We start from the raw sequence: 12,319 nt of genomic DNA, 5'->3' as shown, positions 1-12,319 counted from the left end.
TCCTCTGAGGCTTTCGCTGCTGTGCAGAATAACAGCTCAACTTACCAAACTTTCTACCAGAAAATCCTGGAAAGCAGACAGACAGACAGACAGTCAGACAGACAGTCAGACAGACAGTCAGACAGACAGTCAGACAGTCAGACAGACAGTCAGACAGTCAGACAGTCAGGCAGTCAGTATACAGTCAGTATGCAGTCTTAGAGGCCTGCGCCACTCTATAAACACAGCAGTGAGAAAGGTGACAGATTCAGAAACCAGCACCGTTAGTGGATTTAACATGGAAATTCTGGAGAATTTTCCCTTTGGTTTGGTCCTCTTATTGGTCAGAACAAGAGCAAGAATGTAAATACAGGGAGAAGGTCCTGTGTTCTGGACTAGTGCAGATTTCTGAGCAGTTTAACATGGAGCAACAGCAGAGATGGTGTCTGTTCAGAGCTGTAGTACCGATCTGGGCTGTATACCAGCTTAAACTTACGGTGGTTTTGGTCCACGTCCGAGTACAATTACTGTGCACACACCTGCCCAATCGGATTTAACCGGAGTGAACGAGGACACACAGTGTCACTGATGCAAAGCACCACCAGCTAACTGAGCACTAGAAGAACTCCTTGTGGAGAATCTTCAGCCTGTTAAACATAAGAGAGTGAGTGAGTGAGTTACAAGTCAGCTCCATGAGATACTTCTCATATATAAAAAAAGAGGTTTGTGCAAAAGTTTGGACACCCCTGTGTAAATAACATTTTATAGGTTTTGTTACTGAAACTAAATAATAATAAACCAAAAGGTATCTGCAGAATCTGTTAGAGCACAATTACTATTTATTTGCTGAATTTAAATTACTGGACAACCAGCACACTCAGTGTCACTTACGCGAAGCACCAAAAGCTATGTGAGCACGAGATGCACCCCTTTATGGAGAAACTTTAGCCTGTTAAATAGTTACAAGTCAGGTCCACAAGGTGCTTCTCCGGAAAATAAAACAGACGTTCACAGTCTCATTCAAAAGTTTGGACACGCCTGTTCAAATACTTGCACCTTTACCTTTATTATTTTCTGTGAAAAGTGAAAAGAAATAAAAACAGGACATGGATGTAAACATTTTCTGCACGTTTTAGAGCACAATTGCTTCTGCTCTAAATATATATATATATTGATTTTAACGTGGAATACATAAAAAATATTTTAAAAGCAAACCCTTATATTTAATGTTGCAACACCTTTGTATACATTGTATGTAACTGTTTTCTAAGTGAATTTATTTTCACTTTAGAAAGCCAAAACACATGTAATTTGACTAGGAACACCCAAATGTTTGCATCAGACTGTATAATATGCCATAACTTTTGTATGTGCCACATCTAGTTATATTTTTGCAGATGTTTAATTGAGTAGGTAAGCAGTAAATGTGCATTTTATTGTGCACATGTAGGTTCTAGGTTTAGAAAATAATTCTACATTTTTTGTTCATCATTTTTGGGCTTTGGTTTCATTTGGGCATGGTGCTTGGTCACCGATGATGGCCACTTGCTATGTAATATATAGTTAGTGCCTAAGGTCTCATAACGGCTGCAGCAGTCTACAGAAATCAAGATGTCCTATATGAACTTCAGTTAAAAACCCTCATTATGTGATGTGTAATTGCTTAATTACACATATTAACTATGTTATTGTCCACTGTTTAAAAGCTATTGGAGATGGAAAAAAATGAATATGCAAAAACAACAGCACTTCACTGAGATAAATCAACATGCATCTTCATAGAAGTATAAATCAGTCTTAAAGGGTCAAATATGACAAAATAATGTCAGAAAACCTTTTATTTATACCTTTTATACTTATTCCTACATGGTCCGATTTCCAAATGCCTTTAGAAAAACATACATAAATTAGTCATGTGACTACTACTTAAATATATGAAACGTTAACAGGGTGCTGACGAAAGTGGAGGTGTCTCGCCAAGGAAAGGCCATAATTAATTTAAAGGAACCCTTTTTGTCATATCCGCCATTGTCTCATTCATTGCGGGCAGGAAGGAACACTTTATAGACAAAGCGCCTAGAAGAGCCGACCCCCATCAGCCCCCCCACATACTCCACCCCCCCGATTCACCCCCCACGTCTGCTTCCATCAAATCCCACAGTAAAACTGGGTCACTGTCACACGCACGCAACCCCAAATACCTCCCAAAATTACTGCCCCAGCCTCCACCCACGCCCCCCCACCCCCAACCTCCAGTCCATCTACCACGCGAACCCAGCCGTGCGCAAATTCCCCAACACACAACAACACATTTACACTCACTTACTGAAGCTATGCGGACGGTCTTTAGCTGCCTGCCAGACTGTGCACCTCTTTGTGATTTAATAGGAGGGCAAAGGGTTCTTCAAGGGTTCTTCAGTACATAAAGTGGTTCTATTTACAACCATGATGACTCAAAAACCATGTGGGTGCTGGATAAAGGGTTCTTCACATTGGTGGAAAAGCTTCTGAATACGTCTATTTGTTCATCTCAGTGCTAATGACTTACAGTCACATGCAAAGGTTTAGGCACCCCAGGTAAAATAACATGTCTCATAGAGTAAAGTTAAATTATGTACACATCTTCTAAGGATTTTAATGTGAAATTCTATGCAAAATTGTAACATATCTGAATAAAATGTGCACATTGTAGATGGATCATTTTTTTCTTTAATATTTTTAAATATTTTCCTTAAAATGTTGTTTTAATACCAGTTATAGAAGAACAGGCTTCTATCTCTAGGCTTCTATCTCTATAAATGAGGACAGACCAAACTACTGAAACTAGAGAAAGGTCAGATCACTGTTTCCAACACATATTTTAAAACACTCGGATTCATATTTTAACCAGTGACCGGTCTCCTCTGTGATAACATCTCTGTCGCTGGTCACTTCAACTGAGCCACTCAGTCCTTCACTGTATAAATGAGTGTACATACTTAGTACTGAACATCTCACCTAAATGCTTTCATCACCCTTAATGTGGCTCAATCCCAATTTACACTTCCATTTAAAATATTTGTCTGACACTCTTATCTAAGACACATTTAAATCCAGTGTAGCATTAAGAGTCTTGCCCAAGGACATAGAACACATGGGAATAGCAGAGGAATCAAACCCCAGTCTGGCAAGGACAGGTAGTGTTGTTATCCACTACTCTAACCAACCAGTACTATCCTATTGTGATGTTTATAATGTTTATATTATAAATGGTGGAACATAGGACCCAGTGTCCTTGAAACCTGTGCCCGATGAACAGTTGCCCTTTGTAATAAGTAAATAACAATAAAATAAAAGAATATTAACCATATTTCTCAATGCTGTCACATTTACTTAGTGAATGTAAATAACGCAGTTACATTGTAGCTGTTTCCTTTAAATTTGTTTCCAGTTTCCAGTTACAGTTGTTGAGTCCATGTCTTCATATAATTAGAACAGTATTATTGATACTCTGATGAAACTAATCAATAATAAGTGTTTCTTAATCTGAATCCCATCTGAACGAGCGCATTCCCCAATAAAGGTAGCATAGCGCTTCTTTTATATAGTGACAGAACTCAGACATGCATGTGGCCCAACCGCTCTGATGGCTGATGTTAAATCCCCTGGGAACACATTAGTATATTAATATATATATTGGTATACATATATATAGTATATATACACTTTTGTATAATACTAAACTTGTGCTAAGAGATTTAAATAGAAAACCCATCTGTCCTGGCACCCAGCCGCTAAATTCCACAGGAAAGTGGAGAGGCGCCGGGCACCGGACAGAAGGGCTGCCTGAGAAGCCTGAGCCATGTTAGCCTTGTGATTGGTCAGGGGTATGCTGATGCAAGCATGACCGCTTTTAGGACCGCCCATTCCACATAGAGAGGAGAGCAATAGTGGTGAAATACAGCAGACATTTATTAGACTTTGGGAAGACAGTCATTAGACAAACATTGTACATTTACACTGGGGGTCCTTGGGAGCCAGATTAACATCATTAGAAAGAAAACTAGATATAGGTTCTCAGGGGTCTTAAAGAGGACAAGCCCGACGTCTCTGAACATTTCTCCTTAACTACAGTGGGTAAGACGCGTTAGGTAAAGGCTGTTATAAGCTACATATGTTGCGAATACAGGTCACGAAAATGCGAAATATGACTAGGAGGTTCTGAAAGTCATTTTAGATTAATTCTATATAATAATAATAATAATAATGATCTCCATGTCAAAACAAAACACAGCAGACGTTATGTGATTTTTAGTGGAACGTCATCGAATGGTAACACTGGGTAAGCCAGTTCCCATTTTGGAAAAGCAAAAGGAGAGCTGTGTCCAAGCAGTGGTATAGACTTCTTTTATTGTACACTTGCCTTTATTTTGCCTGATCAGCTCTGCCAGTACATTTAGTGAGGTCATGAGCTACAGATTTTTACAGATTACACAGAGTTTCACGGCCTCATTCAGGAGATTTAACCTTCTGCACACTCTCACTCACACCTCGGAGACCTATCACCTCAGTTGGAGATGATTTTGAGCTGCTTCTTTAAGATAATGTGTGATGAAGACACTTTAAGCCAATCAATCCGTCCTCTCGGTTGTTGCTTTGTTGTTGTAGCTGGTCCATTAAGTTTGTCGTCCACCAAATTTGCAAAAAATTGATCGGGAGAGGGCAAAAATAGTCCCATTTTTAGACAAGGATACTTAGCTGATATAATTACAGATTAGTAGAATTAGAAAAGGCCGATAAAACTGGCTCCTGTGTGCATGTTTGAGTGTGTGTGTGTGTGTGTGTATGTGTGTTTTCCCTCCCTTGTCCTGAACCATCTACGAAATGGCATCATGGACCCTGCCGATCACGCAAGCTTTTAAGAACGGATTAAGCATTCAACGGACTTATCCGTGCTTTTCTCCTAATTTCTCTAAATTGTGTTTTCGAGTGAGCGAGCAAATGTGCGCAAATGTATGTGTGTGTGTGTGTGTGTGTTTGTCCATGTGTGCTGGAGAGTGTGTGTGTGTGTGAGAGAGAGAGAGAGAGAGAGAGAAAGGGCGGTTCGTGACTGCAGCTTTGTAGATGTTCACGCAGATAAAGACCTCCCGCAGTGCTCAGTGTAGCATGAGCCAACGCTGAGATTCCTCTCATCTGGACCCCACGGCGCTGGCACATGACATGAGAAAAGCCTGACCAGGGCGAGGGAGGGGCCAGCAGGCACCCGGGGCAGGGGGATGGATGGGCGCGGTTATTCAAATCAAAGCTCTGTTAGAACTGGGTTAGTATAAATCTGCAGTGTGTGTAGTCTTACAGTCTGACTGATAACTGTGGAGAGATTTACTCCAGTGTGAATCTGCTATGTGTCCAAATGTTTCTGGACAGCCCTTTTAATGAATGTGCTTAGCTTTCATTTCAAGTTGGACCCATTGCTGACACAGAAGTGCAAATGCACACTTACAGCTCGTCTAGTCCCTGTAGAGAAGTACTACCAATAGAATAGGACTCTCAGGAACAGATCAACATGAACCTATTGGGACCATGCTGCTGCCTAATTCCAGGTGTGGGCTAGAGGGGTATAAAGCCCCCCAGCATTGAGGAGCTGTGGAGCAGTGGAAGAACTGTGTTCTCTGGAATGATGGATGGTGGAGCTCCATCCAGTACTTTTGGATTGAGCTGGGGAGTTAAGGATGAGGTAGGGTGGTGATCATCCAACATCCTGACTTTAATAACGGCCTTGTTGTTGAATGCAATCAAATTCTTACAGCAATGCTGCTGCCAAAATCTAGTAGAAAGGACAGCAACAAAAGCAGGATGAACTCTAATAACTTCTGGGCTGTTCCCTCAGAGTCTGTTGGGTCACTTTGTTGGGTTATTTAAACAGTAGCCTATCCAACCAGTGGTATGAAGTACTGGTCCTTAAGAATATCCACAGAATCTAGACATTTTACTACCTTTTATTATTGTAGTTAAAATTGGAACTCAAAGGATTAGCCAACTAACCCAGTTCTGGGTCCTAGTGACCTCAGAATAGGGTCATTTTCATGACCCAGCTTGTTGGGTCATCACAACCTAGTGGTGATGGGTCAGTTTAACCTAGCTAACATACTGTATGTGTTGTTATACAGTGACACAGTGCTGGGTTGTGGACATGTGGGCATGTTTTTGACCCAGTATTTGTTTTAATGTGTAAACATCTGGGCTGTGACCTTTCAGTCAGGTAGATCTTTTCCAAACGACATGACAGGACGTCCTCTTGTGAAACATAAGGCATAGAAGAGAATGGCAGCTGGTAATGTACCTCAAATTAAGCTACATGGTCACATTTAAGCAGACCTATTTAGGAGCAATATATAAATAAATAAATATTTAAATGTCCATCTGCATTTCCTAGTTTAACAATGCAAAAACAAATCCAACATTCATCTAATCATGGCTAGTCAGGGCAGAGACAAAGCTACGATCTGGACAAGAGATGACAAACAGGCACTCAGGTCAGGGAGGGGGCAAGCCAGCTCATTGGGAATGGATGGATGGGAGGGGGGGATGCCAGCGAGGGGGCAAAGCTGGCACGCAGGGGTGAGGAGTGGGGGCTGCAGAGAGGAGCAGCCAGGAGCAGCCATGGGTGAATTTGACGCCTGGATGAGTCTGTCCCCCATTTCTCTCGTCTCATCTTGCCCACCCCTTTCGCGTGGCAGAGGGAAAAAGGGCAATCGGCAGGAAGAATCACCTTCGGCTGCGAGTTGGGCTGCGGTCGAACGCACAGGGAGAAACAAACAGGCGGGAGGCGAGGCTGAGTGAATAACAGCAGCTCTGTCTTTCTCTCACGAGACAAAGAGATCAACAAGAAACACGCCGTCCCGTCCCCTCCTCTCCTCTATCAGGGGACACATGGTTTAAAAGCCAGAACAGACACCTGTAAGTGAGGACAGCACAGGCTACGTATGTCCTGGTACAGTCTGAAGGATCGGTACCAGCCTGGAACAATTTCAATGAACTGAAGAGGAAATTTTATCCCACTGAGCTCTGTTCCTGTTCCTGTCCGTGTTGTACATGTAACCTAAGTGGAACCGATAACCAATGAGACACATTTTCAGAAGGTAACAAGACACTTGTGATGTCTGCAATGTCATGTTTTGACTGTCTTTGCGCATAACATGGTACAACTAGCCCCACAAGATGCAAAGCACTTATTTAGTGGTAAGAAACCCAGTATGGTCAGATAAAGCAGCACAGTGAATGTAGAATTACACATTAAAAAAACAAGCTTTGAGTGATGAGTTGTTCTAAACTGAAGCTCCTCACTTCATGACTAGTTCAAGCATGTTCACTGATCAGCCATGACATTAAAACTGAAGGCACCTGTCAAAAAATATGAGATATTAGGCAGTAAGTAAGCATCAGTTCTTGAAGTTGATGTGCTGGAAGCAGAAAAATGGGCAATGTAAGAATTTAAGTCACTTTAACAAGGGCCAAATTGTGATGGCTTGGCGACTTGGCTTAGCAGTTAGAGCGCCGGGATATCGATAACAGGGTTGTGGGTTCGATTCCCGGGCTCGGCAAGCTGCCACTGAGCAAGGCCCTTTACCCTCTCTGCTCCCCGGGCGCTGGAGTTGGCTGCCCACCGCTCTGGGTGTGTGTGTGTACTCACTGCCCCTAACACATGTGTGAGTGTGTGTTCACTACCAGATGGGTTAAATGCAGAGGACACATTTCGCTGTACAGTGTACACTGTACAGTGACAAATACGTGCACCTTTGGGTCTGGTCTTGTAGAAGAAAGGGACCGGAGCAGGTCTTGTGAGGTACCCACCAAACAGTGTTCAGTACCCACCAAACATGCTCCAAGGAAGGACAACCAGTGAACCGGCGACAGGATAATGGGTGCCTAAGGCTCACTGATGTGCAGCTTCTAGGACCCAAAGGATTTGCTGCTAACGTCTTGGTACCAGATACCACAGGATACTTGTCAAGCCAGAGGTCTTGTGGAGTTCATGCCTAGGTCTAAAGCATCTTCTCTTGATGTTCATTGTCTTTACCAATTGAAAGGTTCTTCTCTTTATGGAACCAAAAGTTGTTTTTCTACAGCATCGCTCAAAGAACCCATTGTAGCACGGTGTAAGAGTGTACACAATATTAGGCAGGTACATATGCTAATGTTGCTAACAACGAATGGATTGGTTGGCACCAATTGGCAAGATGGCGTTTAAATAGGGGTGTATTGGTTTGTGTATTTGTACCGAACTGTCACGGTAGAGAGAGAGAGCCTCAGACACAGGTTTTATCTCTCTTTATTCTTTATCTCTCACTTTTCTCACCGTTGATTTGAAACGACTGAAAATAAACAAGTATTTCACCCAAATTCTGGCTTTAACATCTTATTTCAACTTAGAAATCATGATGGACTGGATGAGGATGGTCTGTCTGTGTTAATGGGTGTGTGTGGAAACACGCTGAACATGCTAATGTATGTAACTTCCATATTTGTACCGAAACCCATGAGGTCCAAACCCCAGATTTTTTCCCCTCCAATATCCGATGCAGAAATCAGGTCCAAAACTGACCTGGACATTCCCAGTGCCGCCACTCTGTACATTTTGACCCACCCTTAAGCTGCACATACCAGAGAGAGGCCAGGGCAGCTGGGGAAGCAGGCTGGGATGGGTCAGGGAGAGTGGCTGGGATGTTTGTCTGTTGAGGTTAAGTGGGGAACAGGGCTGGGGACGGGACGATAAGAGGGATCGCGCGGCACACGTGCAAGCGCTCTCCTCCCCAGCCTCCTAAGGCAGCGAGTGGCGAACGCAGGCTGGTTTTTAAAAGCATCCATTATTTAGAGGGCGCGGCGCAGGAGAGAGGGGCACCATAGTGGGCTGCAGCGGGATCTCCATGGAGCCTCTTCTCACGGTGGAAGCGCTTTGCCACGCTCTCATCAAAAATGAATAGAGGGAAAGGGCTGTCTTACCGCAGCTGGTCAATTGTAGCACGGAAGCCGAGGCAGAGGGGAGAGAACAGAGGGAAGCCGATCAGAATTTAATAGGAGAGTGGAGCCAGAGGAAGAACTTTATTATGCTATTGTTCAATTGATGATCACATTAAGGTTTGCTTTAATTGAACCCTAAGGAAAGTGCGGACATGCAAGGCGCACTTAAAGAGCTAAACTTCCTCTATAGCGAAACAATGACAACTCACAATAGACAGCGACACTGGCATTAAGTATTGAGAGTATTGCGCAAAAGTCAGAGATTTATTTACTCCATTTGCATTTAAATTGATGGTTTTTCATTTGTCTGAGGAGATTAGATATTAGACAATCGTGAAATCAGTTGCAAAAGCAAAATAACAAGAGCTTCCAAAAACTCCAAAATCTTTGGAGTAGGGCTGGGCGATTTGGCAAAACTCTAGATCATGATATTTAAAGATTAAAGATTTGTTCATGAATATAATCACAGACTAAAAACATCAGTATTATAAACTACTATTCAGATCCTCTCCTGTACTGAATACAGTGATTTATACTCAACATCTGCTGCTCTTCATCTAATTAACCCTTCAGTCTAATTACACTGTTACTAATGAAACCTGCAGCTGATTAGTGTTTATTAAGCAGTAATAACAGTCTCCTCCATATGATCAGAAATGCATATTGTTATCACGATTACAAAATTTATCACGATACGATAAAATATCGTCATATTGTCCCGCTCTACTTTGGAGCTCCAAATAATGAGTCATATATAGAGAGACAATGGGACCACTAACAACCATGCAGTCTGGTAGATCAGTTAAACCTCAGTAATGCTTTCATCTCTGAGAGATGAGAAAATCGAGCATGCTTCAGTTCGCTATCCATCTAGATCTATCCAGTTTCTGGATAGTCCATTGTAAGAATACGACTCAGAGCTGACCAAGAAGCATTTACAGAGAAAATGAAACAAACAAACAGACAAGTAGAACTTGTAGAACTTGAAATTAAATAAAGAGGTTGCTGGGTCAATCAGAACAATGGATTGACCCCAGCATCACTGACTGGAATGGCTTGAATTTCAAAAAAAGGACTTTCAGATCCTACAAGTGTTTATTCTTCTCATTGCAGACTCTAAACTGACCTATGAATGCTCATCACCTCTGCAGGTTGTGAGTTATATCTATTTCTGGAGCTTATCTAGCACAGTGGCACAGCGGTAAAAACAAAGGATCGGATGTGATCAGGCTTAGAACAGCCGATCTCAAATCACTGGATGGGCAAATCCTTAGACAGTAAATGTAGTGGTTGAGGCATCTGTGTAATTATCAGTTAAATGTACTCTATATGTCTAAAGGTTTGTGGACACCCCTTTTTATCAGAGAATTCAGGACTGAGCCCAGGGCCAAGCATCAGCTATAGGTGACTAAAGCCTCCAGCATTGAGCAGTGGAGCTGTGGAGCAGTGGAACTGTGTTCTCTGCAGTGCAGTACCTGACCTCTCCAATGCTTCTGTGGCTGAATTCAGTTTAAATCATTACAGCAACATTTCAAAACCTGGGGAAAGCCTACCTAGGAAAGTACAGTAGAGTTATTGCTGCAAAAGAGGAACAAAATCCAAATGAATAGTCCTGACTTGGGGAAAACCAATGGATGAAGTGTCCACAAGCTTTTGGCCATATTAGAATGTTTTCAGCTATTTTTTAATGTTGAAGAACAAACATCTGGAAAATAAATGCTTCTGTAGGGCAGTATGTAGAGCAATTTATACAGTTCCCCTTGGAGCTCACAGAAGAGTGGGTGTTTGAATGGATAATATGAACCCATGAACTTTAAATGAAAAGAAAGCTGGTTGCTGTCAGTTGGCGTAATTTCATCTGCATAATGCTAAGCGTCTTCTACCGCTTCTCATTCATTATTGCCAACACAAGCATGTTTGAGTCAACTTGATTTATTTAAAGAAATTTGGAACCACTGCTTGGAATAATCAATAAAACATTTGGCACTGCATGAAAATCTATGAAAGAATCACTGTTCGTCTAGCCTACTGAACTGAGCTGCAGAGGAAAATGGGAAACATGACTATAGCTATTTATACACTCATCCTGAACACACACAGTCACTCCTATCTGTGTGAGAACCAGTATCTGACCTTGCGCTCACCCCACTGCAGAGTGTCACTATAGGTTGAGAGTTGAGTGTCTGGGCCATGGGTTGCCAACTGTGTGCCTATCAGCCTGCTTAGATCTCCCCGGTCCCTGGAGAGCAGTGGCAGAGCAGGGGGAAGGCAGCTCAAGGCCAAACACGCTACCTAAATGCGTAAATGTGGCCTAAAAAATCCCCATCTGATAAATTCTTGATGAGGCGGGTTAGAAGACTGCTTGTAACATGCAATATTATCCATTCTTACACACAAAAAGAGTGAATGAAAAGAAACGTGTCTGGCAAAAACCTTTCAAATGGGGCGACTAGCTGTACATTACTCACAAAAACACTATATTAAATTACTCTCATTCGGCTAGTCAAGAAAAGTGTCCGAGAAAAAAAGCTCAGCCTGGGTTGATTTATGCTATTTCTATCTGCTGGTCAGTAGTAGGGCAGAGCAAGGCACATTTTGGTATTCGAGCAAGATCAATAATAGTTTTACACAAGCAATTCGCAACCTCCTGCCTCCTCAACACGAAATTCAGCATCAAAATAGAGAGTTCTGACAGCAGTGGGCAAAGGTATTGTAAGTTTGGAGAAGAACGGATGTAGAAATTCATGAAAAAACACCTCTCAAACTGTTAAGCAGGGAGGTGGACCGATCATGATCAACGTGACCTAAAGTGTGATCCTGTCCACACCCAGTGTAACACTGGATCAATACTGATGTCCTGTAGCATCTCTGATCAGTGTATCGTATGTCCTGCCATGGACAGGACTTTGTGTGAACATCATCTACTGTTTATTACTGTTTATGTGTCATCCTGGCATCAGCCTGTTATTATTCTGTTCTTTAAAGTCCTTAAGCTCCCCCATTAAGCTCTTACCTAGAACGGCCCTGACATCCCAATGCCATTTTAGAGAGTGTTTTTTTTTTCCGACCATTATTTTCTGTTCACTTTTGTCCTTCCTTATTAAACTGAACAATTCTCCACAGGAGTCTGAGATCAGCAAGTACAGCGAGTATTTTTTGAGCTGATTGCTGCCTGTGTGGGTGGAGAGAGAGAAAGTGAACAAGCAGGAGAACGTGAGGCAGACAGAACAGAAAGAACCTGGCTGGCACTAACAGAGAGTTCGTAACGTAGCAAACAGCATGTGCACAGAATGGAAACGGGGATGATGTTATTCAGCATAGCGGCTGAGTATGTTAGCTTTCC

The 12,319-nt window shown here is 42.3% G+C and overlaps 1 protein-coding gene across 1 annotated transcript in view; it reads right to left on the bottom strand.

Moving 5' to 3' along the window:
- lekr1 (Leucine-, glutamate- and lysine-rich protein 1) overlaps positions 1–12,319 on the bottom strand; it is a 124,894-nt gene that overhangs the window by 111,993 nt on the left and 582 nt on the right. The gene's annotated exons all lie outside the window — the stretch shown is intronic.

The sequence above is a fragment of the Salminus brasiliensis genome, chromosome 13, assembly GCF_030463535.1.
Source record: "Salminus brasiliensis chromosome 13, fSalBra1.hap2, whole genome shotgun sequence".
NCBI classification, from domain to species: domain Eukaryota; kingdom Metazoa; phylum Chordata; class Actinopteri; order Characiformes; family Bryconidae; genus Salminus; species Salminus brasiliensis.
This window is presented reverse-complemented; position numbering and strand designations above follow the sequence as displayed.